Genomic DNA, 26,691 nt, shown 5'->3' with positions numbered 1-26,691 from the left:
AGGCGGAACCCGGATATCTCAGGCTTACGAATTGGTACCTCTCACTATAAAATATCAGCTTATGCGGATGATCTTTTATTTTCCCTGACTAATCCCAGAATCTCATTACCGAACCTCCTCAGAGAATTCCAGCTCTATGGTGCGATTTCCCACCTGCAAATAAACTTTACTAAGTCCGAAGCAATGGGCATAGCAGTACTGCCTCGAACCCTCTCTGATTTACGGGCCAATTTTAGCTTTAAATGGACGGACAAAGCTCTGACATACTTAGGTACGAAAATTCCGGCTAGCATTGCCCAGACATTTGACCTTAACTTTCCACCTCTACTGACTAGGTCTCGGTTACTTCTAGAACAATGGCAGGGAGGTCTCCACTCCTGGTTTGGGAGATGTAACCTCCTGAAAATGAACATCCTACCCAAATTTATTTATCTCATCCAGGCCCTGCCCATACATATACCACCTCTTTTTTTTAGACAAGTGCAGTCTCTTTTCACCAAATTTGTCTGGGCACATAAGAAACCCAGGCTACGCTATGCGCAATTGACACTCCCCAAACATTGGGGGGGCCTTGCACTTCCCGATATACGTAACTACTACTTGGCGTCCCACTTGGGGAGGATCATTGACTGGAGGCGTAATGGAGCATCCAAACTCTGGGTACAGCTTGAACAGGCCCAGACCCGCGTACCCTTGAAAGGAGCGCTGTGGTGCTATAAGGAACTCCTGGCACCCCTGAAACTACACCCCCTTATTGGCACAACGCTGAAACACAGTCATGGCGCCGCCGCCAGGACTGCCCTTATTTCTGATATCTCTCCCCTGCTTCCCATCTTAGGTCATCCAAGTTTTGAACCGGGTCTACACTATGCTACCTACGCATCTCTGGTTGACGCCGGCCACGACAATGCGGCCAATTTCTTGATGGAGGGGAGATGGCCCTCCTTGATGGAACTCACTGTAGCATCAGGAGGGCCATCTCCCCTCCATCAAGAAATTGGCCGCATTGTCGTGGCCGGCGTCAACCAGAGATGCGTAGGTAGCATAGTGTAGACCCGGTTCAAAACTTGGATGACCTAAGATGGGAAGCAGGGGAGAGATATCAGAAATAAGGGCAGTCCTGGCGGCGGCGCCATGACTGTGTTTCAGCGTTGTGCCAATAAGGGGGTGTAGTTTCAGGGGTGCCTACCGTTCTGGACGGCTTTACAATTACTTCATTTCCTACAATCACTACCACACCCACGGGACTTTGCACAACACCTGACGCCATTTGAGAACCTGTGCTCAACGACTGACCCATTGACCCACGTACTTTCCCAGACCTATGCCCTGTTATCCTCACCTGTAGACCCACCTGTACTACCCTGTTTACTTAAATGGGAACGGGACCTTGACCGTGAATTCTCACCGCTCCAAACAAACCGTATTATCACTCTAGCCCTCAAATCTTCTCTTTGTACCAAGATGCAGGAAACCAACTTTAAAATCCTTACCCGTTGGTACCTAACGCCTTCCAGGCTGAGCAAGTGCTACCCTTCGTCCTCGGATCGGTGCTGGCGCTGTAATGAGGAGAAGGGTACTCTGCTCCACGTGTTCTGGTCCTGCTCCAGGCTGCGGTCATTCTGGGTGGAGGTCCGTCGTATATGCCAGAAGTTCGCGGCCTACCCCATCCCGGAAGATGCCGCTTTCTTTTTGCTTCATTTATCAGTGATTCCCCTTAAAAAATATAGGAAATCCCTTATGTGTCACCTTCTCAATGCAGCTAAGGCGTGTATTCCCCTTTACTGGAAGCACAGTGCCCCGCCAACAGTGGCGCACTGGTTGCGGAAAGTAGAAGACATACGGAAACTGGAGGACCTCATACTTACTGCCCAGCACAAACAAGAAACATATAAAAAAACATGGGATAGCTGGTGCTTGTTTATATTCTCCGTGGAAGGCCAATCTTTGCTAAAAGTCCTGATCCTCCCTTGGTCCCATTTGTGGAGTGGATGACCTGAACCACCGCCATGTCTGCTCGGTCTACTCTTTTTCTTTTCTGTCCCTCATCTCTTTCCCCCTCCCCCCTCTTCCTCTCTACCCCCCCTTCCCGCCCCTCCTAATCCTTACCCCTATCCATCTCCGGTAACTCTGAGTTTCCTCCCTGTGGTTAGTCGGAGGAGGCTTGGAAATTGTACCCCACTCCTGTAGCATTTCACGGAGCTTGCAGGTTCACTGTTCTTACTTTCTGCGAAAGCAAGGATCTCCTATATATCCTGTTGTTTTATTGTATCTTGTTCACTGCACTGTTTGAGTGACTACGCGCTCTTGATACCACATTGCTTTCTGTATTGATGGCTCTAATTGTTTTTGTCTTTCTACTGCCTGTATTGTGGGGTATTCCCTACCAGAGTTAAATAAATAAAATATATATTTGAAAAAAAAAAAACAATTGATTGAAGATGTCAAATCCACGTGTCGGGCGGAAATACAAATGCTCCACTCTGGCCTTAAGCACCTTGCGGACCGGGTGGAGATGGCTGAGGAGGAGATACAAGAGGCCAAGATAGCGGTCCACAAGACCCAAACGCAAACGGCTGAACACCATCTGTTCCTGAGAGATATGCAGCGTCATGTGGAGGACTTGGATAACAGGGGGCGCCGCATAACATCAGAGTGCGAGGGGTCCCGGAGTCTGAGGGCCCGGAGGACGCTCAGATTATCTTGCAGGAATTATTTAACACTCTCCTTCTATCTGTAGAGTCAACTCGTTCCACCTTAAAGAGGATATCCTGAGACAAGCCGGTTTAGTCCGTGAGGTGACTTTCCGGAACCACCCAGTGCAACTTTTTCCGGACCTCTCCTGGATTACGTAGACTTCTCCAACCCTTGCTCCGTATCCTGCAAGACGCCCAGATCCCTTACCGATGGGGTTTCCCATTTAGCCTCACTGCCAAACATCAGGGCAAATTGGCCTCTCTGCGGTATCCTGAAGATCTGCCGACTTTCAGTGAAGATCTGGGCATCCGCCCCCCCGGATCCCCGATTGGGACCTTATCGCTACACAACCCACACCTCCGACGCTGTGGCAGAAGGTTCCTTCACGCAATGACCTAGAAACCGGGAAACGCAAAACAAGTCTAAGCGACAGGGCCCTGGCTGAAGATCCCGGCCCTTCCTTTTTTCCAAATGACTCTTTTCTTCTTTCATCGATGCCTGGTTGGCCCTCTGCGACCTATTGACAGTGGAGATGAAGTTCCGCAGCGTCCTTGACCGCTCAGCGGCTTAGTGCTCGGATGTTGTATTGCCCTGGTTCCAGTTGCACTCATTACCCCTTCCCCTTTGGTGCCTTATCAACAAATTTCTGCACTTAGGCTGATGTTTGGGAGACTCGGGAGAGTGGGTTCCTCCTTGCTCTCACGACCCTTCCCCTACCCTTTTTTTGGGTTGTTTTTTTTTTTAGTGATTTTGCTCCTGTTCAAGTTCTTACACAATTTACACTCCTCTATTCATCCTTAGGGCCTGAATGAGGAGACCTGGATTCCTATGCGGCCGCCGGGCCCACGCCTCGTGAGCTGGGTCGGATGGCCCCCTGGGAATCCGTGCAGACCTGGATGACCTTTTTACCCGGGGTCGAATATTGCCCTATGTTTGGTCCAATTATGGGCCCATGTTTTCTTTGTGATACCTTTCTTGTTGTTCTAACGTTTTTTCTCCCTTCTCTCTCTTTCTATCTCCCCCTCTCTTCTCTCCTCTGTCATCATTCCGCTGTCTGCAGGGACTGGAAACGTAGTGGCGGGGCCCTACGGCCGGAACACGTCTGCTCCTGGCTCCTGGCGGTCCCTCTTGGACGTTGCTACCGGGTAAGATTTATTAGACACAGACCGCACTCCTACCCCCCCCCCCAGACTTGACTGATGGCTAAGATTCTATCCATGAATTTCCATGGCCTAAATTCAAACCGGAAACGGCATCTGGCACTAAGGGAGTTTAAACAGTCGGGGGCAGATATTGTCCTGGTTCAGGAGACGCATTTTGACAGGGGGGATCTTTTGCCTTCGCCTCCAGGAGCTTCCCGCTTGCGTATCAATCCTCGGGTCCCATAAGAGAGCAGGGGTGGCTATCCTGATCCGACAAGGAGCACCATTTACTTATACTGATCATTACAGCGATCCCCGGGGGGCTTCCTGATACTTAAGGGTACGTGGCAGTCACGACCGATTACCCTGTGTACGCTATACGCTCCTAATGTCCATCAGCATAGCTTCCTCTCCAGGGTTTTTGCACATTTATTTAAAGAGGACCACGGCTATCTGGTGGTGGGGGGAGACTTTAATTTGGCTCACTCGGCCACGGCTGATCGTCAGATGGCGCCCACCCGCGTGCCCTCGCCCAGAGCCCTCCGGGACTCAAGGCTTTTTCGGCAGCTTACTCGCTGTTATGCACTGTTTGACGCCTGGCGAGCTCTCCGTCCTGGGGATCGGCAGTACACATACTACTCAGCCCCCCACCATATGCACTCTCGTATTGATTATTTCTTTACCAATAATGCTACGTTGAGAGCGACGTGTGGCGCGTCTATCCTGCCGATCTCCTGGTCGGACCATGCCCCGATCTTACTCACCCTGGAATTAGGCCCCCCGGTAACTCGGCCATATAACTGGAAGCTGAACACTTTCCTTCTGCAGCACCTTCCCTCCCAATCGGAATTAGCCTCGACCCTGTGTCACTATTTTGTTGAGAATTTGACCCCAGACGTCCCCCTCCCCACTGTGTGGGAAGCCCACAAGGCGGTAATGGGTGGTAGATGCATTGCGCTTTCCTCGGCCTTGAAGTGGGATGTCGTGGCCACCAAGCTAAACACCGAGAAGGAACTTAGACAGTTAGAACAGAAACTGCAGGCCTCACCGACAGTGCCACTCCTTAGGAAAATTGTCAATTTGCGCATGGCGCTTGCGGACCTGGCGCTTCGCCGGGTTGAGAAAGCTCTGCTGAGGATCAAACAGACGTACTATGATAGGGGCAATAAGGCACACTCCCTCTTAGCTAGGAAGCTCAAAGACAAAACTCTTCTCTCCGCCCCGCACCAGATCAAAACTAAAACTAAAGCGGTTGTTTCCCACCCCAAAGACATAGTTGATACGTTTGCAGGCTTTTATGCGGAGCTCTATATTAGTCCTGACATCCCTAGTAACCCTGTGTCGGTGGAGATTTTTCAGCGTATACAGCAGTACCTGTCCGACAGCGCCATCCCCAATATTAGTGAATCGGACTTGCTCATTTTGAACATGCCCATCACGGAGGAAGAAGTGGAACGGACCATCAAATCCCTCCCCGCACATAAATCCCCGGGTCCGGACGGTCTGCCCTACGAATACTATAAGGCATTTTCCCCCCTCCTGACCCAGCACATGAGTAGCCTCTTTAACGCTTTTCTACAGAATACACCCGTCCCCTCGGATATGCAACGCTCCTTCCTTACCTTAATCCCTAAGCCAGATAAGGACCCCAGCCTTTGCGCAAATTATAGACCCATTGCGCTGTTGAACGCAGACCTGAAAATTTTTACTAAATTGTTATCTCTGCGCCTTAACAGGGTCCTACCCTCCCTGATCCACAAGGACCAAGTGGGTTTTGTCCCCCTCCGCCAAGCAGGGGATAACACCCGGAAGGTAATAGACCTGGTCGACGTGGCGAACAGGGAGGGAGTGTCGTCCTTGCTCCTAAGTTTGGACGCAGAAAAGGCATTTGATAGATTGGGGTTCCTGTTCGCCACGCTGACCCACATAGGGATGGAGGGACCTTTTTTGCGGGCCATACAACATCTTTACTCCAACCAATCTTCTCAAGTGAAGACCCCCTTTGCCACCTCTTCGCCTTTTTCCATCTCCAACGGTACGCGTCAGGGATGCCCGCTGTCACCCTTGCTATTCGCCCTCTGTATCGAACCCCTGGCGGCGTCCATTAGGCGGAACCAAGCTATTAGAGGGGTTCCGGTGCGAGGCCAGGAATTTAAGATTTTGCTATTTGTGGACGACGTAATTCTTACCCTTACCCAACCCAGGATATCCCTGCCCAACCTGCATATGGAATTAGATCGTTACAGTGCACTATCGGGCTACAAACCTAACGCGTCAAAGTCAGAAGCCCTTCCAATTAACATCCCACCGCCGGAGGTGGACCATCTACGATCTAACTTTCCCTACCACTGGAAGTCCACTTCCCTTCGGTACCAGGGGGTAAACATCACCCCAACCTATACCTCCCTCTATCAGGCAAACTATCCATCCCTTTATGGAGATATTAGGCGTCTGCTTTTACAATGGCGGAAACACCAAATTTCTCTTCTTGGTAGGATAGCCTCTGTGAAAATGACAATCCTCCCCGAAACTCCTCTATCTTTTTCAGACCCTCCCCATTCCCATACCCTCTTCCCACCTGAAAAAATTGCAAAGGGACCTACTTCGATTCACGTGGAACTATAAAAGGCACAGAATACCTTGCTCGGTCATGACCACCTCCCGATCGGATGAGGGGTTAGCGTTCCCGGATCTAGTCAGGTACTATCAGGCTGCCCAACTCCGCGCGGTCACTTCTTGGTTTACCCAGAGGTCTCACAACCGCTGGTCGGAAATTGAATCCCGGTGGTTGGCCCCTATACACCCTAACAGTATGCTCTGGAGTGCGGCGGCATTGGTTCCCCAGTCCCAACTGTTGGGCCCCATGTCCCATCTGTAAAGCCTATGGCGTAGGTCCTCCAAGGCGTTTGGCCTGACCTCAGATAAATCGCTCCTGACCTCTTTTATATCCAACCCTCAACTACCAGATAGCCTATCCCGCCAGATGCAACACCCTTGGTCCTCCCGGAACCTCTTCCATCTGAGATCTCTGGTGGACCCAAGATCTAGGAGACTACTGACTTACACTGAACTCCAATCTCGGTTTGACCTCCCCCGGCAGAGCTTCTATAGTTATTTACAATCCCGTCACTTTGCCCAGACCATCTCATCAGACCTCCGTTTCTCCCCGCCTACCTCATTTGAAATAGTTGTTTCAGCAGGTACGGCACAGAGAGGGATGATCTCAGATATTTATAAAATACTTAACGCCTTTCCTATGGGTCTTAAAGGCAAACATGCTTAAATGGGAGGAAGCTCTGGGTGAAGTGTTCACGGAGGAGCAATGGCGGGTGATTTGGTCACAGGCATCCAAGAGCTCCATGTGTACGCTCTACCAGGAGAATGCATACAAAATTGTATTCTTCTGGTACATGACCCCGGATGTCCTACGCGCTATTTACCCTTCTACAACAGACCGGTGCTGGTGCTGTGTGGAGCATAAGGGCACCCTCCTGCACATATACTGGCAATGCCCCCGTATAGTCCCCTTCTGGACAGAATTCCGTACTCTCCTGGCCAGTGTCCTGGACCAACCCCTGGACTTGAACCCCAAGCACTTTTTATTGGGAGTCCCTTTCCCCAAACTGTCCAGATCCCTACAGAAACTATCCCGACATATCCTGACCGCAGCGCGGTGTCTTGTTGCACTTCATTGGAAAAGGACGCACCCCCCTACCCCGGACGCATTATACGCTCGAATTAGAGACGTGGAGCTTATGGAGAGGATGACCGCCAGGATACAGGACCGGCTGGAAGCGCATGACGTGGTTTGGAATTCCTGGACTCTTAAGGGCGATCGACCCTGACAGGCAAGCGGAATATTTCGGATGACTACCCACCTCTATTCCCTCCTTTTCCTCCCTACCTTTCTTTCTACCCTTTTTGGTATCCCCCTCTTTTCGCCCCCTCTTCCCCCCTTCTTCTTTTTCTTTTTCCCTTTTTTCTCCTCTCTTATTTCTATCTTTCTTCCAAACCCCCCCAAGGGAGGGTGTTTGACTGGGTTAATTTGTAGTACAAGTATCTTACACTTTTAGTCGATACCTGTATCCTCGGAATGCCACTCTTCACTGGCTGTAGAGTTTTGAGGACTAGTTTATTATTGGTTGGACTTTATCCCTGACTTACATATGTTGCAGAACATACTGCCTGTGGATAGCTCTGCCTGGCCTGGTTTGTACCTACTCCAAGTGGCTATATTCTGTAGGCCGATAAGCTCTTATTGTATGTTCCCTTTTTTCTTCTTTGGCTCCGCCACAGCTGTATTGAAGTGAATGATATGTAATGTTTCATCTTATAATAATAAAAAAGTTATTTAAAAAAAAAAAAAGAAGCCTACAATAACTGGTATTCCCAGGTGGTCTCCCATCCAGGTACTAACCAGGCCCGACTTTTCTTAGCCTCCAAGATCAGACGAGATTGGGTGCTTTCAGAGTGATGTGGCCATAGGCAATCTCTTCAGGCACTCTCAACCCTCTTGACAACCACAAAGATGGTCACTTTGGGAAACAAGCGAAAAAAAACAGGTCAACGCCAACAACATAAAAAGAAGTCTATGACACCTGGTATTCCCAGGCGGTCTCCCATCCAGGTACTAACAAGGCCCGACTCTTCTTAGCCTCCAACATCAAACGAGATCGGGTGCTTTCAGGGTGATGTGCCCGTAGGCAATCTCTTCAGGCACTTTCAACCCTCTTGACAAACGCCAAGATGGTCACCTTGGGAAACAAGTGAAAAAAAAACAGGTCAAGGCCAAAAGGAAGCCTACAGCACCTAGTATTCCCAGGTGGTCTCCAATCCAGGTACTAGCAAGGTCCAACCCTGTTTAGCTTCTGAGATCAGAGGAGATCGGGCGCTTTCAGGGTTATGTGCCCATAGGCAATCTCTTTGGGCATTCTCAACCCTCTTGACAAATGTCAAGCTAGTCACCTTGAGATACAAGCGAAAAAAAACAGGTCAATGTCAACAACATAAAAAGAAGAATACGGCACCTGGTATGCAGAGAGAGAGGCTGGGTTACGCAGAGAGGCTGGTGTATGCAGACTTGCTAGTGTATACAGATGGACTAGTGTATACAGAGAGGCTTGGGTATACAGAGAGCTAATGTATAAAGAGCAGCTAGTGTATACAAAAGACATCCAAGGGTATACAGAGAGACTCGTGTATGCAGAAGACCGGCTAGTTTATACAGAGAGGCAAAAGTGTACAAAACACAGGCTAGTGTATATAGATAGGCTAGATTATACAGAAGAACGTCCTGGGTATGCAGAGATCGAGGCTAGGGTATACAGAGAGAGAGACTGTGTTACACAGAGAGGCTAGAGTATGCAGACTTGCTAGTGTATACTGACGGACTAGAGTATACAGAAGACCAGCTAGTTTATACAGAGAGGCTAATGTGTACAAAAGACAGGCTAGTTTATACAGATAGGCTAGATTATACAGATGAACGTCCTGGGTATGCAGAGATGGAGGCTAGGGTATACAGATAGAGAGAGAGGCTGGGTTACACAGAGAGGCAGGAGTATGCAGACTTGCTAGTGTATACAGATGGACTAGTGTATACAGTAGACCGGCTAGTTTATACAGAGAGGCTAATGTGTACAAAAGACAGGCTAGAGTATACAGATAGGCTAGATTATACAGAAGAAGGTCCTGGTTATGCAAGAGATGGAGGCTAGGGTATGCAGAGAGAGAGGCTTGGTTACACAGACTTGCTAGTGTATACAGACGGACTAGTGTATACAGAGGACCGGCTAGTTTATACAGAGAGGCTAATGTGTACAAAAGACAGGCTAGTTTATACAGAGAGGCTAACGTGTACAAAAGACAGGCTAGTGTATACAAATAAGCTAGATTATAGAGAAGAATGTCCTGGGTATGCAGAGATGGAGGCTGGGTTACACAGAGAGGCTAGTGTATGCAAGCTTGCTAGTGTATAGAGACGGAGTAGTGTATACAGTAGATCAGCTAGTTTATACAGGGAGGCTAATGTCTACAGAAGACCGGCTAGTGTATACACATAGGCTAGATTATAGAGAAGAACGTCCTGGGTATGCAGAGATGGAGGCTAAGGTATACAGAGAGAGAAGTTGGGTTACAAAGTTGGGTTACATAGTGTATGCAGACATGCTAGTGTATACCGGTGGACTAGTGTATACAGCGAGGCTTGGGTATACAGCGAGCTAATGTATAAAGAGATGCTAGTGTATACAAAAGACAACCAAGAGTAGACAGTGAGGCTCGTGTATACAGAAGACCGGCTACAGAGAGGCTAATTTGTACAAAAGACAGGCTAGTGTATACAGATAGGCTAGATTATACAGAGGAAGGACCTGGATATGCAGAGATGGAGGCTAGGGAATCCAGAGAGAGACTGTGTTACACAGAGAGGCTAGAGTATGCAGAAGACCGGCTATTTTTTTTACAGATACGCTTGTGTATACAGAAGACAGTCTGGGGAATTCAGTGAGGCTAGTGTATGCAGAGAGGCTGGGACACCGAGACTATTGTAAAAAGAAGGCAGGCTAGTGTATATAGATTACGGGCACCTGTAGAAGACAGAGAGGCTAGTCTATATTGAGTGGGTGGTGTACACAGAGAGATTAATGTATACAGAAAAGCTAGCGTGTAAAGAAGACAGGACTTTATTTTTTGCTAATGCAACTACTTCTGAAACATGTAAAGTGCTTTTTTCATATTTTGGTGCTGTTAAAAAGTGTATAGCATAAGGATGAGAAAGGATAATAACTGGCAGAGGATGACATGGCAAAAAGACAAACTGCATTAGAAATGTAAATATGAATTAGAGATGAAATGCCAATCCCCACGGCTACGTACAGCAAAGTGTGAGCTAAGCAGCTAAATATTCTGCAATAGCAGAGATTAAGTATTGCAGTCGAAATACAGGTCGAGTTTAAGTGGAAATACACAAAATATATAGCTTGCCTTTACATTGTTCAATAGAGTAAATACCAAGGCTGAATGTCGGAATAGCAATTAGATGAGATGATTGCTGTAATCATGAAATATCAGCAACGACGTGACAAGGTTTCTATCGTTTTGAGGATCCTTACGTGTCTTTAAGGATGAGAACGTATAATAACTGGCAAAGTATGACATGGCAAAGAGACAAACTGCATTAGAAATGTGAATGTGAATTAGAGATGAAATGTCAATCCCCATTGGTTACTTACAGGTTACCATTAATATAGTTAACACGGCTACGTACAGCAAAGTGTGAGCTAAGCAGCTAAATATTACTTAATATTGCAGAGATTAAGTATTGCAGTTGAAAAGAGATCGGAAGCGTTGTTTGCAGTAGCTTCAAAATGACTGAGAAATCATTTCATTACTCTAAATGTAAAAGTTATCCCGGTAGCACTGAGTGTACTGATATTAGATGAGTGATCGTTGTGGTACCAATTCAGCTTCCTATAGCAGAGAGATACCAGCTAAATGTGAGAAGAGCAATTAAACTGTTCACATCGGTAGCATTGTATTACTCTTAATATGTGCAGCGTGTAACGAAGCAATAAGATGGTTTTGTATTATCCTAAAATTAGCAGTATACGTAATAAAGGTGAGTAGGTAACCTGGATTTAGACATAACAAACTCTATAATCTAATTTAGCAAAATTAGAAAGGATAATATTGAGACAGTATATACAGGTCGAGTTTAAGTGGAAATACACAAAATATCTAGCTTACCTTTACATTGTTCAATAGAGCGTTGCAAAGTAATACCAAGGCAGAATGTCGGAATAGCAATTAGATGAGATGATTGCTGTAATCATGAAATATCAGCAACGACTAGGTTTCTATCGGATGAGAAAGTATAATAACTGGCAAAGTATGACATGGCAAAGAGACAAATTGCATTAGAGATGTGAGATGGACATGAAATGTCAATCCCCATTGGTTACTTACATGTAAACGCGGCTACATACAGCAAAGTGTGAGCTAAGCAGCTAAAGGGTATTTAAGAGTAAATTGACGTAGCTTGAAAATTCCAACGTGTAAATCGTTCCATGAATTTGTTACGCACGAAGACGGCTTACACTGACTGTTTTCCGTTTCCACTGGTTATCGGCATAATATATCAGTAACCATGAACATTAATAGTGATAGACAAGCTTACATTAGGATGTATGCACACTCGCCACTCGCTAAAATAGTTGCATTATGTGTTATTAATGTAATCAAACTGTATTGCTGAGCTTTGCTACTGCAAACCACTACTCAAACCGTCACACTGCTTTTCTCACATTTTGCTGCTGTTAAAAAATGTGTTGCAAGTGTTATGTGTTACAAATGGTTATCAGTGTGACAGTTAATGTAGAGAAGAAGTAATATACAAAATAGAGTCAGAAAGAAAATCCTATTGCATAGAGGTAGCGAGAGAGGTAGCGAGTGTGTAAATTGTTTTAAAAAGAGGGTGTTGTATGACTTTTGCTTTAACGTAAAATTAGCTGTAGACATTATAACTATGGTTAGGTTTACAATGATTTAGAGATAGTAATCTCTATAATATAATAATAATATTTTCTCACTTTTCTCACATTTTGCTGCGGTAAAAAGAAATGTTTTGTCACTGTGTTTTAACTGTGACAGTTAAGGTGGAGAAAAAGAAGTAATACAGAAAATAGAGTCAAACAGTGGAAACGTTTATTTGTCATGACAGCTGATACTGGTTGAGCAATAAAACTGTTTTATTAAGATGTAAGACTAGTTTTATTCTCTACATATAGTCTTTTCAGAGAGTTGTATAATATAGGCGACCAATAGGACATTTTAAATGGCTTAATATTGTAGGGAGGAAGTATCGCTGTTCAAAGGTAAGAGATTGAAAGCTTAGCTTGAAAATGGCCGAGAAATAGTTGCGTTAGTCTAAATTTAAAGGATATGCCGGTACCAATGAGAAAGCTTATATTAGACTAGTTGATCTTTGCATTACACAATCCTATTATTATTATTATTATTATTATTATTATTATTATTAATAAGATCATAGTGCAGAGAGATACTCAGTTAATGTCAGAAATACTCGGTTAATGTCAGAAAAGCAATTTTAACAAAGTTTACATCGTTAGCGAGCGATAGTTACATTACTCTTAGTATGTGCAGCATGTCTGGTAGCAAATGGATGGTTTTGTGAACATTTTGCATTACCGTATAATTAGCGGTAGAACTCATCGAAGTGAATAGATTTAACCGGATTTTGAGTTAGTACTCTCTATTTCTAATAAGAAATAAAGAAAAATAAGTCAGGATGGTGTGTCAGGACTGTCACATACTCAATGTGACAGTTGATGTAGAGAATTACAAATATGCAAAAGAGTACATGGTTTATTTATATGTATGATAGTTTTATTGCATGCTTGATGTGGGTGATTAAAATCGTGTAGTGATCTATATTTAGCATAAGAATGAAAAGGCATAACATGGCAATGAGACAAACTCCATTAGAGATGTGAGCTAGATGAAATGATGAAATGTCTCTGTATAGCCCAGATTGTCTTCTGTTATCACTTAGCCTACCCTCTAAATTCACTAGCCTCTCTATATACACCAGCATGTTTACACTAGCCGGTCTTCTGCATACAATAGCCGGTCTTCGATATACACTAGCCTATGTTCTGAATACACTAGCCCGTCTTCTGTCTTCTGTATGCCCTAGCCTGTCTTCTGTATACATTAGTCTCTCTGTATAAACTAGCATCTCTGTATACCCCAAACTGTCTTCTGTAAAATCTTGTCTCTCTTTATAGCCTGTCTAGCCTTTCTTCTGTACACACTAGCTTCTCTGTATACACTAACCAGGCTTCTATATACAATAGCTTCACTCTATGCACTAGCCTCTCTATATAATCTAGCCTCTCTATATACTCTAGATAGTGTTCTGCATCTCCGTAGTGGTAGTCTCTCCGTAGAAGCCAGCCTTTATTCTGTATTCACTAGCCTTTCTTCTGTATGCTGTAGTCTTCTATATATACTAGCTTCTCTGTACACCCTTGCATCTCTGTATTACACTAAACCCTCTGTATACCACAGCCTGTCTTCTGTATACATTAGACTGTAAAAACTAGCTAGAATACACCAGCCTGTCTTCTGTACCCACTAGAATCTCTGTATACACTACCCAGTCTTCTGTATACACTGTCAGCTTTGATGTATACCCAAGCCTGTCTTCTGTATACACTAGTTTCTCTATATGCACTGTCCTTTTTGTATACTCTCGACCGTCTCTATACATTAACCTCTCTATATACACTAACATCTTTGTATATACTAGCCTCTCTTTAAATTAGCCTCTCTGTGTACCCCAGCCTCACTGTTTACTCTAGCATCTCTGTATACTCAAGCCTATCTACATACACGAGTCTTCTGTATTCTGTATTCACTAGCCTTTCTTCTGTATGCTGTAGTCTTCTATATATACCAGCTTCTCTGTACACCCTTGCATCTCTGTAAACACTGTGTAAACTAGCCAGTCTTATGTATACACTCGCCGACTGTATACACTAGACTCTCTGAATACACTAAACTCTCTGTATGCCACAGCCTGTCTTCTGTATACACTAGACTGTAAAAACTATCTAGAATACACCAGCCTGTCTTCTGTACCCACTAGACTCTCTGTATACACTACCCAGTCTTCTGTATAGAATTTCAGCTTTGATGTATACCCCTTCTGTATACACTAGCTTGTCTATATGCACTGTCCTTTCTGTATACACTCGACTCTCTCTATACACTAACCTCTCTATATACACTAACATCTTTGTATTTGTCTTTAAACTAGCCTCTCTTTGTACCCCAGCCTCACTGTTTACTCTAGCATCTCTGTATACTCAATCCTATCTACATACACGAGTGTTTATTCTGTATTCACTAGCCTTTCTTCTGTATGCTGTAGTCTTCTATATATACCAGCTTCTCTGTACACCCTAGCACTGTAACAGTGCTAGGTTCCTGTATTACAGAAACAGAACACCAGCAATAAGGTGTATACTGTGCAGGAGGCACACAACACCCACTCTAACTTCTGCACTGCAGATGCATGTATTGCAGAAATTGAACACCAGTAATAAAGGGTAGCTTCAGGTGTGTACTGTGCAGGAGGCACATAACACCCACTGTAACAGTGCCAGGTTCCCAAGCAGTAAAGACACTGTCCCTGCCTATCGTCCTCTTTCCCCGACCACCGCAACACACTATACAAGGCCGCCACGCTGGCGGCCTTATATAGGGTGGGGTGTGTACTAAACCCCCCTGAGCTATAATTGGCCACAGGAATCCTGCCTGTAGTGAATTGTGGCTCTCCTCACAGAGGATGTCACATCTGTTCTTATTATATAGAACCTATTATGCTCCTCGTAAACTTTTTCAGTTTGGCCGAACGGCCCGACGCAAGTTGCCCCTGGTGCGGGAACATGGGGGGAGACATGATGCACATGTTTTGGAGATGCCCGAAGTTGATCCGCTACTTGACAGAGGTGACAGGAACCATTGATCGGGTGTTTGGAACCTCCACCAGGATGGAGGCGAAGTATTGTCTCCTGGGATTAGTTGAAGGAGTTGGAAACCCGGGAAGTAGCCAGATGGCAGTTCTGAGATGCCTATTTCAGGCAAGGAAACTGATTGCCCAACCCTGGTTAGCCTCCAATGTTGGCAATGACTTGTTTTTTTTCGCTTGTTTCCCAAGATGACCATGTTGGCGTTTGTCAAGATGGTTGAGAGGGCCCGAAGAGATCGCCTATGGCCCCATCACCTTGAAAGTGCCTGATCTTGTCTGATCTCAGAGGCTAAGCATTGTCTGGCCTGATTAGTAACTGGATGGGAGACCAACTGGGAATACCAGGTGCCGTAGGATTCTTTTTATGTTGTTGGCGTTGACATGGTTTTTTTTTTTCGCTTGTTTCCCAAGGTGATCATCTTGGCATTTGTCAAGAGGGCTGAGAGAGCCCAAAGAAATCTCCTACTGCCACATCCCCCTGAAAGCGCCCGATCTCATCTGATCTCAGAGGCTAAGCAGGGTCCGGCCTGGATAGTACCTAATTAAAGGTGCCGTAGGAATCTTTTCATATTGTTGGCTTTGACCTGTTTTTCTTTCGCTTGTTTCCCAAGGTGACCATTTTAGCATCAGTCAAGAGTTTTGTGTATGTCCCAAAGTGTTAGCCTGAGGTCACATCACCGTGAAAGCGCCCAATCTCAGAGGCTAAGCAGGGTCTGGGTCAGATGGGAGACCACCAGGGTCTATGTTGTTGGCGTTGACCTGTTTTTTTTCACTTGTTTCCCAAGATAACCATCTTGGTATTTGTCAAGAGGGTTGAGAGTGTCTAAATAGAACACCTATGGCCACATCACCCTGAAAGCGCACAATCTCATCTGATCTCAGAGGCCTAGCAGTGTACGGCCTGGTTAATACCTGTATGGGAGACCATCTGTGAATACCAGGTGCCGTAGGCTTCTTTTTATGTTGTTTGCGTTTACCTGTTTATTTTCGCTTGTTTCCCAAGGTGACCATCTTGCCGTTTAACAAGAGGGTTGAGAGTGCCCAAAGAGATCACCTACGGACCCATCACCCTGAAAGCGCCCAATCTCATCTGATCTCAGAGGCTAAACAGTGTCGGGCCTGGTTAGTACCTGGATGGGAGACCGCCTGGAAATACCAGGTGCCATAGGCTTCTTTTTTTGTTGTTGGCTTTGAACTGTTTTTTTCGCTTGTTTCTCAAGGCGACCATCTTGGCGTTTGTCAAGAGGGTTGGGCGTGTCTTGAAGAGAACGCTTACGGCCACATCACCCTGAAAGCACCCGATCTCGTCTGATTTCAGAGGCTTAGCAGCGTCAGGCCTGGTTAGTACCTGGATGGGAGACTGCCTGGGAAGACCAGGTGACATAGAAGGATCTGGCCTGGTTAGTGTCTTGATTGGGAGATCGCCTGGGAATACTGGATGCCGTAGGATTCTTTTTATGTTGTTGGCTTTGACCTGTTTTTTTTCCCTTGTTTCCCAAGGTGACCATCTTGGCATTTGTCAAGAGGGTTGAGAGTGCACAAAGAAATTGTCTACGTGCACAACACCCTGAAAGCGCCCAATCTCGTTTGGTCTCAGAAGCTAAGCAGGGCTGGGCCTGGTTTGTACCTGGATGGGAGACCGCCTGGGTTTTCCAGATGCCGCAGGCTTCTTTTTATGTTGTTGGCGTTGACTTGTTTTTTTTGTTTGTTTCCCAAGGTGACCATCTTGGCGTTTGTCAAGAGGGTTGAGCGTGCATTTGATCTCAGAGGCTAAGCAGGGTTGGGACATGGTTAGTACCTGGATGGGAGACCGCCTGGGATTTCTCGATGCCATAGGCTTTAGTTTTAAGTTGTTGGCATTGACTTATTTTTTTTATTTTTATTATTCTTTTATTAAGTAGAACAACATAAATATAACAGTCAACCATACAGCATGACCCAGGGTCACAATTACATGGTAACAAAAAATAGGCAGCCAAATAACTCTGGGTTCTCAGAGGGGATTCCTACAGTTTCATGCAGAAAATAGAGAAAACCCACCTCCGACATGTAGTACAGTATAACTAGTGCAGCTCCGTTCGGACAAATGTAATCATGAAGAACAACTGGGACCACAGCAAGCCAGCTTATCATGACCTATGTGAACCAGAGTAAAATATGAGCCGGTCATGTCCAGAACCCTGGGGTTCTTCTGGGTCCCGAAAGCTAGTAAGGAGACAAGGCATAGTCAAAAGGGAGAGGAGGTGGGGGGATGGCGGCGGGGAAAAAAAGAAAAATAAAGACAAAAAGGGAGGGGGGAATGCCACCCAGGGCAGACATGGCCTACATAGGTAAACGTTAGATGTTCAGTCGTTTTCTGGGACAGAGGCACTGCTCACCTCCCGAATGTTGTCTCGAGTACCAGTAAAATACCTCCAGGGCCTCCATGTAACACTAAATGCCTCTTCAGTGTTGTGAAGGGTGGCGGTCAATTCTTCCATCCAGAGAATATGATTGACTTTGGAATACCACAGCACCTTGGATGGGGGCTGAGGCTGCCTCCACAGTGCGGGAATGCAGGCCCGGGCGGCATTCAGGAGTTGCATCGTGAGGGTTTTTTTGTATTTTCGAACAGGCTGTTCGGTCAAGTGTAGAAGGCACGCTGCTGGGAACCCAAAAGTTCCTCAAGGCCGGGCATGCCCAGAAAAGGTGTCCCATGGTCCCCGTATCTGAATTTCGCCTCCAACAAACATCCGGGATCGATCTATCCATTTTATTCAGAAGGTATGGGACTCTATACCAGCGTGAGACTATCTTGTATCCTGATTCTTGATATTGGTTTGCGATGGAAGCTTTATGTACTAAGGTCAGGATCTTCTCTATCTGTTGTGGGGTAAATGTGATGCCTAAGTCCCTCTCCCATTTGTGGATAAATGGTGAGGGTCGACTCCTCCTCCTGACTACTCAATAGGTTGTACAGGAGGGAGAGGGTGTGTCGCACAGGTTCCCTTTTGTGACAGATGGATTCATAGGGTGTCAGGTCTCCAGGAGTGTAGGGGGCCCTTTGTATGGCCAGAAGAAAGTGACGAAGTTGATAAGCACTAAACAAGTCAAGCGGAGGGTCAGAAAGCTCGGCGACAGTTTGCGTGGTCGGGAGCCCTCCCAAGGGCCACACCTCTCCCAGACGCTGTTTCCTCTCCACTGTCAACTGTCGCAGTTTCTTGTTGGTAAATCCCGGTGGGAAGTCTGGATTACCTATAACCGGAGTCATTGGGGATGGCAGGGGAGCAATGTGTGTGCAGCGGAACAACCTCCGCACAACAGCCAACGTAGCTCCCACTACGGGGTGACCTCTGAGGTCTTTTGGTAGGGAGGACAGGAGCCACGGGGAGGTCAATAGGGGAATGGATCCATCCTCAATCTCCATCTCCACCCACTGCTTGTGTGGGCCATTACAATGCCAATCAACGACTCTCGCTAGCAGAGTCACTCTGTAGTATTGTCTGAGATCTGGGAGACCCAGACCCCCCTTGTCCTTTGGTCTGGCAAGCAATTGCAAACGGGCTCTGGGCGGTTTGCGCGCCCAAATAAAGTCCCGGAGCATCACCTGCAGTTGTCTGAAAAAAATTGGGGGTAACTGGATCGGTAATGTCTGGAACATGTATAAGATCCGCGGGAGGGCCGTCATTTTGAATGCATTACAGCGCCCGAACCAGGTCAGTGTTAAAGCATGCCAGTTTCTCAAATCAGATTTCAGTCTATCCAGGAGAGGGACAAAATTAAGCGGGTACAATTGCACTAAATCCGCTGCGATGTCAACGCCCAGGTAACGTATAGATTTTTCAGCCTAGTAGAATGGATAAGCGGAGCGGAGCTTCTTGGCCTCACCATCCGGGACCGATATATTCAATATAGCTGACTTGGCGCAATTGATTTTATAGTTTGATAGGCTGCCGTATCGCTGTAGAGACGCAAGTATATTGGGAAGGAAAATGTGTGGATTGGAGACGGAAAAAATTAGATTGTCAGCGTACGCCGCAATTTTGTGGTGTGCCGAGGGTTTGGATATGCCAGTAATGTTCGGGTCATTCCGAAGGTGACACATTAGTGGTTCCAGTGTCAGAATAAAAATTAGAGGAGACAGAGGGCACCCCTGCCTTATCGCATTAGTGATGGGGAAAGAGTCCGAGCACCACTCGTTCACCCGTACCGCTGCCGACGGCGTGGAGTAAAGCGACATTACCCAGCTCATCATGTTGGAGCCAAGACCTATATGTTCCAGGGTGGCCTGCATAAAGTGCCAGGCCACCCTGTCAAAGGCCTTTTCCGCGTCCATTGACAACATAAGCAAGGGCCTTCCCTGTACATGCACCGCATGGATTAAATTGAGGACTCAGGCCTTATTGTTTCTAGCTTCCGACTTATTTTTTTTTTTTTTGCTTGTTTCCCAAGGTGACCATCTTGGCATTTGTCAAGAGGGTTGAGAGTGCCCAAAGAGATCACTTACAGCAGCATCACCCTGAAAGAGCCCTATCTCTTCTCTTCTCTGAGGCTAAGAAGGGTTGGGCCTAGTGGGTACCTGGATGGGAGATGGCGTTGGAATACCAGGTGCCGTATTCTTCTTTTTATGTTGTTGATATTGACCTGTGTTTTTTCGCTTGTATCTCAAGGTGACTATCTTGGCATTTGTCAAGAGGGTTGAGAATGCCCAAAGAAATTGCCTATGGGCACATAACCCTGAAAGCGCCCGGTCTCCTCTGATCTCAGAAGCTAAACAGGGTTGGGCCTTGCTAGTACCTGGATTGGAGACCACCTGGGAATACTAGGTGCTGTAGGCTTCCTTTTATGTTGTTGGCCTTGACCTGTTTTTTTTTTCACTTGTTTCCCAAGGTGACCATCTTGGCGTTTGTCAAGAGGGTTGAAAGTGCCTGAAGAGATTGCCTACGGGCACATCACCCTGAAAGCACCCGATCTCGTTTGATGTTGGAGGCTAAGAAGAGTCGGGCCTTGTTAGTACCTGGATGGGAGACCGCCTGGGAATACCAGGTGTCGTAGACTTCTTTTTATGTTGTTGGCGTTGACCTGTTTTTTTTTCGCTTGTTTCCCAAAGTGACCATCTTGGTGTTTGTCAAGAGGGTTGAGAGTGCCTGAAGAGATTACCTATGGCCACATCACTCTGAAAGCACCCAATCTCGTCTGATCTTGGAGGCTGAGAAGAGTCAGGCCTGGTTAGTACCTGGATGGGAGACCACCAGGGAATACCAGTTATTGTAGGCTTCTTTTTATGTTGTTGGCGTTGATTCGTTTTTTTTTTTTTTTGCTTGTTTCCCAAGGTGACCATCTTGGCATTTGTCAAGAGGGTTGAGAGTGCCCAAAGAGATCGCTTACAGCAGCATCACCCTGAAAGAGCCCTATCTCTTCTCTGAGGATAAGAAGGGTTGGGCCTAGTGGGTACCTGGATGGGAGATGGCGTTGGAATACTAGGTACCGTATTCTTCTTTTTATGTTGTTGACATTGACCTGTTTTTTTTCGCTTGTATCTCAAGGTGACTATCTTGGCGTTTGTCAAGAGGGTTGAAAGTGCCTGAAGAGATTGCCTACGGGCACATCACCCTGAAAGCACCCGATCTCGTTTGATGTTGGAGGCTAAGAAGAGTCGGGCCTTGTTAGTACCTGGATGGGAGACCGCCTGGGAATACCAGGTGTCGTAGACTTCTTTTTATGTTGTTGGCGTTGATTCGTTTTTTTTTTTTGCTTGTTTCCCAAGGTGACCATCTTGGCATTTGTCAAGAGGGTTGAGAGTGCCCAAAGAGATCGCTTACAGCAGCATCACCCTGAAAGAGCCCTATCTCTTCTCTTCTCTGAGGCTAAGAAGGGTTGGGCCTAGTTAGTACCTGGATGGGAGATGGCGTTGGAATACCAGGTGCCGTATTCTTCTTTTTATGTTGTTGACATTGACCTGTTTTTTTTCGCTTGTATCTCAAGGTGACTATCTTGGCATTTGTCAAGAGGGTTGAAAAAGCCCAAAGAGATTGCCTATGGGCACATAACCCTGAAAGCACCCGATCTCCTCTGATCTCAGAAGCTAAACAGGGTTGGGCCTTGCTAGTACCTGGATTGGAGACTACCTGGGAATACTAGGTGCTGTAGGCTTCTTTTTATGTTGTTGGTCTTGACCTGTTTTTTTTTTTCACTTGTTTCCCAAGGTGACCATCTTGGCGTTTGTCAAGAGGGTTGAGAGTGCCTGAAGAGATCACCTACGGCCCCATCACCCTGAAAGCACCCAATCTTGTCTGATCTCGGATGCTAAACAGTGTCGGGCCTGGTTAGTACCTGGATGGGAGACCGCCTGGGAATACCAGGTGCCATAGGCTTCTTTTTTTTATTTCTTTTTTTATTTAGTAGTATGCGACATACAATGCAAAGGCAACTTCACAGAATGTGTGATACAAATAGTTACAAACAAATGATCATATTGCATGGATATCAGAGCCAATGGTAAGAAGTCCGAGGAGAATAGCACGTGTACAGCTTTGCGGTCATATCAAGATGAGATTAAAGCTCCATCTCGTTGGGATCCTCTACCACTTAAAATATTATTGATACTAGCCCTGCTACCCTCGAATAGTTTAGATATCCATAGATAGGGGAAGAGTATTGTGTAGTAGTCAAATGGGGTCGGAACATACCATTTTCTTTTCCCTTTTTTGAGTTAAGAAGGGAAATAGTAGAACTGAAAGGAGGGAGAAGGGGAAAGAGAAGATTGGGGAAGGAAATGGCAGAAAAGGAAAAGAAGAGGTAAGGGGGTGTCGTGGGTAGAGTGGATAGGGTGGGGTCCCCTCCCAGGGAGCAAGAGACGCCCTCGGCTCACCAGCTCATCAGCTGTCCAACGTTTGGAACAGCGATCTCCAACGATCACCATGAGCTTACTATGTCTCGCGGAGGTATTCTTCCGAAAAGCGAAACTGGGTCCAGTAGAACCATCTGTTCCCATGCTCCTCCGTTTTATCCCTCATTGTGGCAGTCAGGTCTTCCATTCGTTCAATATCATTTACCCTTGCGAACCACTGGGTCACCATTGGAGCAGATTGCTCTTTCCACTGACTTGGGATGCAGGCCCTAGCTGCATTGAGGAGATGTTTAAGTAAGGACTTATGATAACGCTTTCTCGACATAGGAGTTAGATTGAGAAGAACTGCTGCGGGATCATTGGCTAAGGAAATGTCTGTGAACTTGTGGATGAGTCTCAGGACAGGCTGCCAGAATGTTTGTAATTTAGGGAATTCCCAGGAAATGTGGAGAATGGTGCCAGCCTGTTGCCCACAGCGACAGCAGCGGTCAGATTGACCGGGGAATATTTTGGCCAACACCACCGGTGTACGATACCAGCGTGTGATCAGCTTATATGAGATCTCCTGATATTTACTGCAGAGTGACGACTTATGGGCGAAAAAGAGTATTCTGTCCTTCTGTGGTTTGGAGAATGTAGTTTGTAAGTCCCTTTTCCATTTAGCTAGGAAGGGTGGATCCGTGGAGGATTGTGCGTCTGTCAGGATTTGGTAGGACCTAGAGAGGGAACCACGAATTGGGCCATCATCCAGGCAAAGTTCCTCAAAGTGGTGGAATTGTCTAGAGAAGAACGAATGGTTAGGTAGTGATCCGAGGAAATGGATTAGCTGTCTAGCTCTCCAGCTATCCAATGCAACAGGTACTTGCTCTGGCAGTATGGTCCCCATGGGAATCAAGCCCGTGGGTCCAAGAAATAGGGCTGCTCTCAGAAGTCCTTTCGGGACTTGCCTGGTAAAGGCCTGGTCAGACAGGCCCGGAGGGAATCTAGGATGTCCAATAATTGGGGTCATAGGAGAAGGGAAGTTAGTCAGGTGGGAAAGGTGAAAAAAACTATCCATCTCGGCGAGCGAGGGGCCAATTAACGGGTGAGTAGTCACACAGGGCTCCAATGGCCTCCCCGCCCAAGGCAGACCAGCCAATGGAACCCGCGCCATCTCCTGCTCTAGCTTGACCCATAGCTTCAGTTCCCCATGCCGGGGTCTTATCACATATGGTCCCCCATCGGATAGTGTCCGCTGTGTACTGCGCATGCGCAGTACACAGCAACACAGATTCCGAAAATTGCCGAGCATGAACGGCGCCTGCGCACTGAGTCCAGGTTCTATCCCCACTATCCAAGTGGACATAGAGTAAGAATATAAAAGAGCCGAGCGCAGCGAGGCCGAGCCCAAAGCGTGGTGAGCGAAGCTCGCCTGCGAGGGGCCCTCTAATATTCACAACCCTATGTCCGCTTGGATGGTGGGGCTACCACCTCCACTCACCGCGCAGGCACCGTTCAGCTTCGGAGATTTTCCGAAGCTTCGTCTGCTCCGTACTGCGCATGCGCAGTACGGCGCAGACACTATATCATGGCCGGACAGTATATGGCAGAACACCGGCACCAGTCAACCACCGGTGTCATGTGCGTCGCTGTGTAATATAGAGCAGGGTCCGGGAAGCCAATACCTCCCCGCAATTTCGGTCGCAATAGCATTGCCCTACCAATACGCATATGTTTTCCGCGCCAGAGGAACTTGATAAAGATTGAGCGAACCGCATGAAAGAAAGTCTGGGGTATTTTGATAGGTAAGGCTTGTAGTAGATACAGAAGTCGTGGCATCGCGTTCATCTTCAACACATTACAGCGTCCGAACCATGACAGAGCTAGTGGGTCCCATCTTTTAGGGTCCGCTGTAAGCCCATAGGCTTCTTTTTATGTTGTTGGCTTTGACCTGTTTTTTTTGCTTGTTTCTCAAGGCGACCATCTTGGCGTTTGTCAAGAGGGTTGGGCGTGTCTTGAAGAGAACTTTTACGGCCACATCAACCTGAAAGCACCCGATCTCGTCTGATTTCAAAGGCTAAGCAGCGTCAGGCCTGGTTAGTACCTGGATGGGAGACTGCCTGGGAAGACCAGGTGCCATAGAAGGATCTGGTCTGGTTAGTGTCTTGATTGAGAGATCGCCTGGGAATACTGGATGCCGTAGGCTTCTTTTTATGTTGTTGGCTTTGACCTGTTTTTTTTAGCTTGTTTCCCAAGGTGACCATCTTGGCCTTTGTCAAGAGGCTTCAGAGTGCCCAAAGAGAGTGCCTACGGCCAAATCACCCTGAAAGAGCCCAATCTCATCTGATCTCGGAGGCTACGCAGCGATGGGCCTGGTTAGTACCTGGATGGGAGACAGCTTGGGAATACCAGGTGCCGTAGGCTTCTCATTATGTTGTTGGCGTTGACCTGTTTTATTTTCCCTTGTTTCCCAAGGTGACCATCTTGGCATGTGTCAAGAGGGTTGAGAGTGCACAAAGAAATTGCCTATGAGCACAACACCCTGAAAGCGCCCAATCTCGTTTGGTCTCAGAGGCTAAGCAGGGTTGGGCCTGGTTTGTACCTGGATGGGAGACCGCCTGGGTTTTCCAGATGCCGCAGGCTTATTTTTATGTTGTCGGTGTTGACCTGTTTTTTTCGCTTGTTTCCCAAAGTGATCATCTTGGCATTTGTCAAGAGGGTTGAGAGTGCCTAAAGAGATTGCTTACAGCCGCATCACCCTGAAAGCACCCTATCTCTTCTGATCTCAGAGGCTAAGAAGGGTTGGGCCCAGTTAGTACTTGAATGGGAGACGGCCTTGGAATACCAGGTGCCGTATTCTTCTTTTTATGTTGTTGGTTTTGACTTGTTTTTTTTCGCTTGTTTCCCAGGGTGACTATCTTGGCATTATTCAAGAGGGATGAGAGTGCCCAAAGAGATTGCCTATGGGCACATCACCCTGAAGGCGCCCAATCTCCGCTGATCTCAGAGGCTAGAAAGGGTCGTGCCTTGTTAATACCTGGATGGGAGACCGCCTGGAAATACTAGGTGTGGTAGGCTTCTTTTTATGTTGTTGGCGTTGACTTGTTTTTTTGTTTGTTTCCCAAGGTGACCATCTTGGCGTTTGTCAAGAGGGTTGAGCGTGCCTGAAAAAATCTACTATGGCTGCATCACCCTGAAAGAGCCAAATCTCATTTGATCTCAGAGGCTAAGCAGGGTTGGGACCTGGTTAGTACCTGGATGGGAGACCGCCTGGGATTTCTCGATGCCATAGGCTTTTTTTTTAAGTTGTTGGCATTGACTTATTTTTTTTTTTTTGTTTTATTCTTTTATTAACCACTTGCTTACAGGGCACTTAAACACCTTCCTGCCCAGACCAATTTTCAGCTTTCGGTGCTCTCACACTTTGAATGACAATTACTCAGTCATGCAACACTGTACCCAAATGAATTTTTTGTCCTTTTTTTCCCACAAATAGAGCTTTCTTTTGGTGGTATTTTATCACCTCTGGGGTTTTTATTTTTTGCGCTATAAATGAAAAAAGACCGAAAATTTGGAAAAAAAACGCATATTTCTTTGTTTCTGTGACAGAATTATGCAAATTATTAATTTTTCTTCATAAATTTTGGTCACAATTTATACTGCTACATGTCTTTGGTAAAAATAACCCAAATTAGTGGATATTATTTGGTCTTTGTGAAAGTTAGAGAGTCTACAAGCTGTGGTGCGAATCGCACAAAATTGATCACATCTGATGTACTGGTGGCCTATCTCGCTTCTTGTGACCCGAACAAGTCAGGAAAGTGCAAATACCCCCCAAATGACCCCTTTTTGGAAAGTAGACATTCCAAGGTATTTAGTAAGAGGTATAGTGAGCTTTTGGATGTTGTCATTTTTTTCCCACAATTCTTTGCAAAATTAAGATTTTTCATTTTTTTTTTTCTCCACAAAATTGTCATTGTAATAGGTTATTTCTCTCACGTGGCATGTGTATACCACAAATGACACCCCCCAAAAAATTCTGCTACTCCTCCTGAGTATTACAATACCACATGTGTGTGACTTTTTCACAGCCTGGCCACATAGAGAGGCCCAACATGCAGGTAGCGCCATCATGTGTTCTAGAAACATAAATTACACATCTAACTTGTTGACTATTTATTACACTTTTGAAGCACCAGGACAATGACACGTGACACTGATGACAGATGGCACTGATACGTGGCAATGATGGCACTTATACGTGGCACTGATGACAGGTGGCACTGACAGATGGCACTAATATGTGGCACTGATGACAGATGGCACTAATATGTGGCACTGATGACGAGTGGCACTTATACGTGGCACTGATGACACGTGGCACTAATACGTGGCACTGAAACGTGGCACTGATGACAGATGGCACTAATACGTGGCACTAATATGTGCCACCGATGACAGATGGCACTAATACATGGCACCGATGACGC

The 26,691-nt window shown here is 46.4% G+C and overlaps 13 pseudogenes; 10 read left to right on the top strand and 3 right to left on the bottom strand.

Annotated features, from left to right (window-relative positions):
* Nucleotides 1–8,207: 8,207 nt before the first annotated feature.
* Nucleotides 8,208–8,326, bottom strand: LOC143958352 (5S ribosomal RNA; annotated as a pseudogene).
* Nucleotides 8,327–8,425: 99 nt separating this feature from the next.
* Nucleotides 8,426–8,544, bottom strand: LOC143958842 (5S ribosomal RNA; annotated as a pseudogene).
* Nucleotides 8,545–8,636: 92 nt separating this feature from the next.
* On the bottom strand, nucleotides 8,637–8,755 carry LOC143958639 (5S ribosomal RNA; annotated as a pseudogene).
* A 6,876-nt stretch (nucleotides 8,756–15,631) lies between these two features.
* Nucleotides 15,632–15,750, top strand: LOC143958298 (5S ribosomal RNA; annotated as a pseudogene).
* A 695-nt stretch (nucleotides 15,751–16,445) lies between these two features.
* On the top strand, nucleotides 16,446–16,564 carry LOC143958772 (5S ribosomal RNA; annotated as a pseudogene).
* A 3,527-nt stretch (nucleotides 16,565–20,091) lies between these two features.
* Nucleotides 20,092–20,210, top strand: LOC143958676 (5S ribosomal RNA; annotated as a pseudogene).
* A 101-nt stretch (nucleotides 20,211–20,311) lies between these two features.
* LOC143958696 (5S ribosomal RNA) lies at nucleotides 20,312–20,430 on the top strand (annotated as a pseudogene).
* Nucleotides 20,431–20,530: 100 nt separating this feature from the next.
* LOC143958763 (5S ribosomal RNA) lies at nucleotides 20,531–20,649 on the top strand (annotated as a pseudogene).
* A 318-nt stretch (nucleotides 20,650–20,967) lies between these two features.
* On the top strand, nucleotides 20,968–21,086 carry LOC143958695 (5S ribosomal RNA; annotated as a pseudogene).
* A 320-nt stretch (nucleotides 21,087–21,406) lies between these two features.
* On the top strand, nucleotides 21,407–21,525 carry LOC143958448 (5S ribosomal RNA; annotated as a pseudogene).
* Nucleotides 21,526–21,627: 102 nt separating this feature from the next.
* LOC143958390 (5S ribosomal RNA) lies at nucleotides 21,628–21,746 on the top strand (annotated as a pseudogene).
* A 2,481-nt stretch (nucleotides 21,747–24,227) lies between these two features.
* LOC143958788 (5S ribosomal RNA) lies at nucleotides 24,228–24,346 on the top strand (annotated as a pseudogene).
* Nucleotides 24,347–24,506: 160 nt separating this feature from the next.
* LOC143958495 (5S ribosomal RNA) lies at nucleotides 24,507–24,625 on the top strand (annotated as a pseudogene).
* The last annotated feature ends 2,066 nt before the right edge of the window (nucleotides 24,626–26,691 follow it).

The sequence above is a fragment of the Lithobates pipiens genome, unplaced genomic scaffold (genome assembly GCF_037356315.1).
Source record: "Lithobates pipiens isolate NorthernLeopardFrog02 unplaced genomic scaffold, aLitPip1_a1.2 Scaffold_61, whole genome shotgun sequence".
In the NCBI taxonomy this organism is placed as follows: Eukaryota; Metazoa; Chordata; class Amphibia; order Anura; family Ranidae; genus Lithobates; species Lithobates pipiens.
This window is presented reverse-complemented; position numbering and strand designations above follow the sequence as displayed.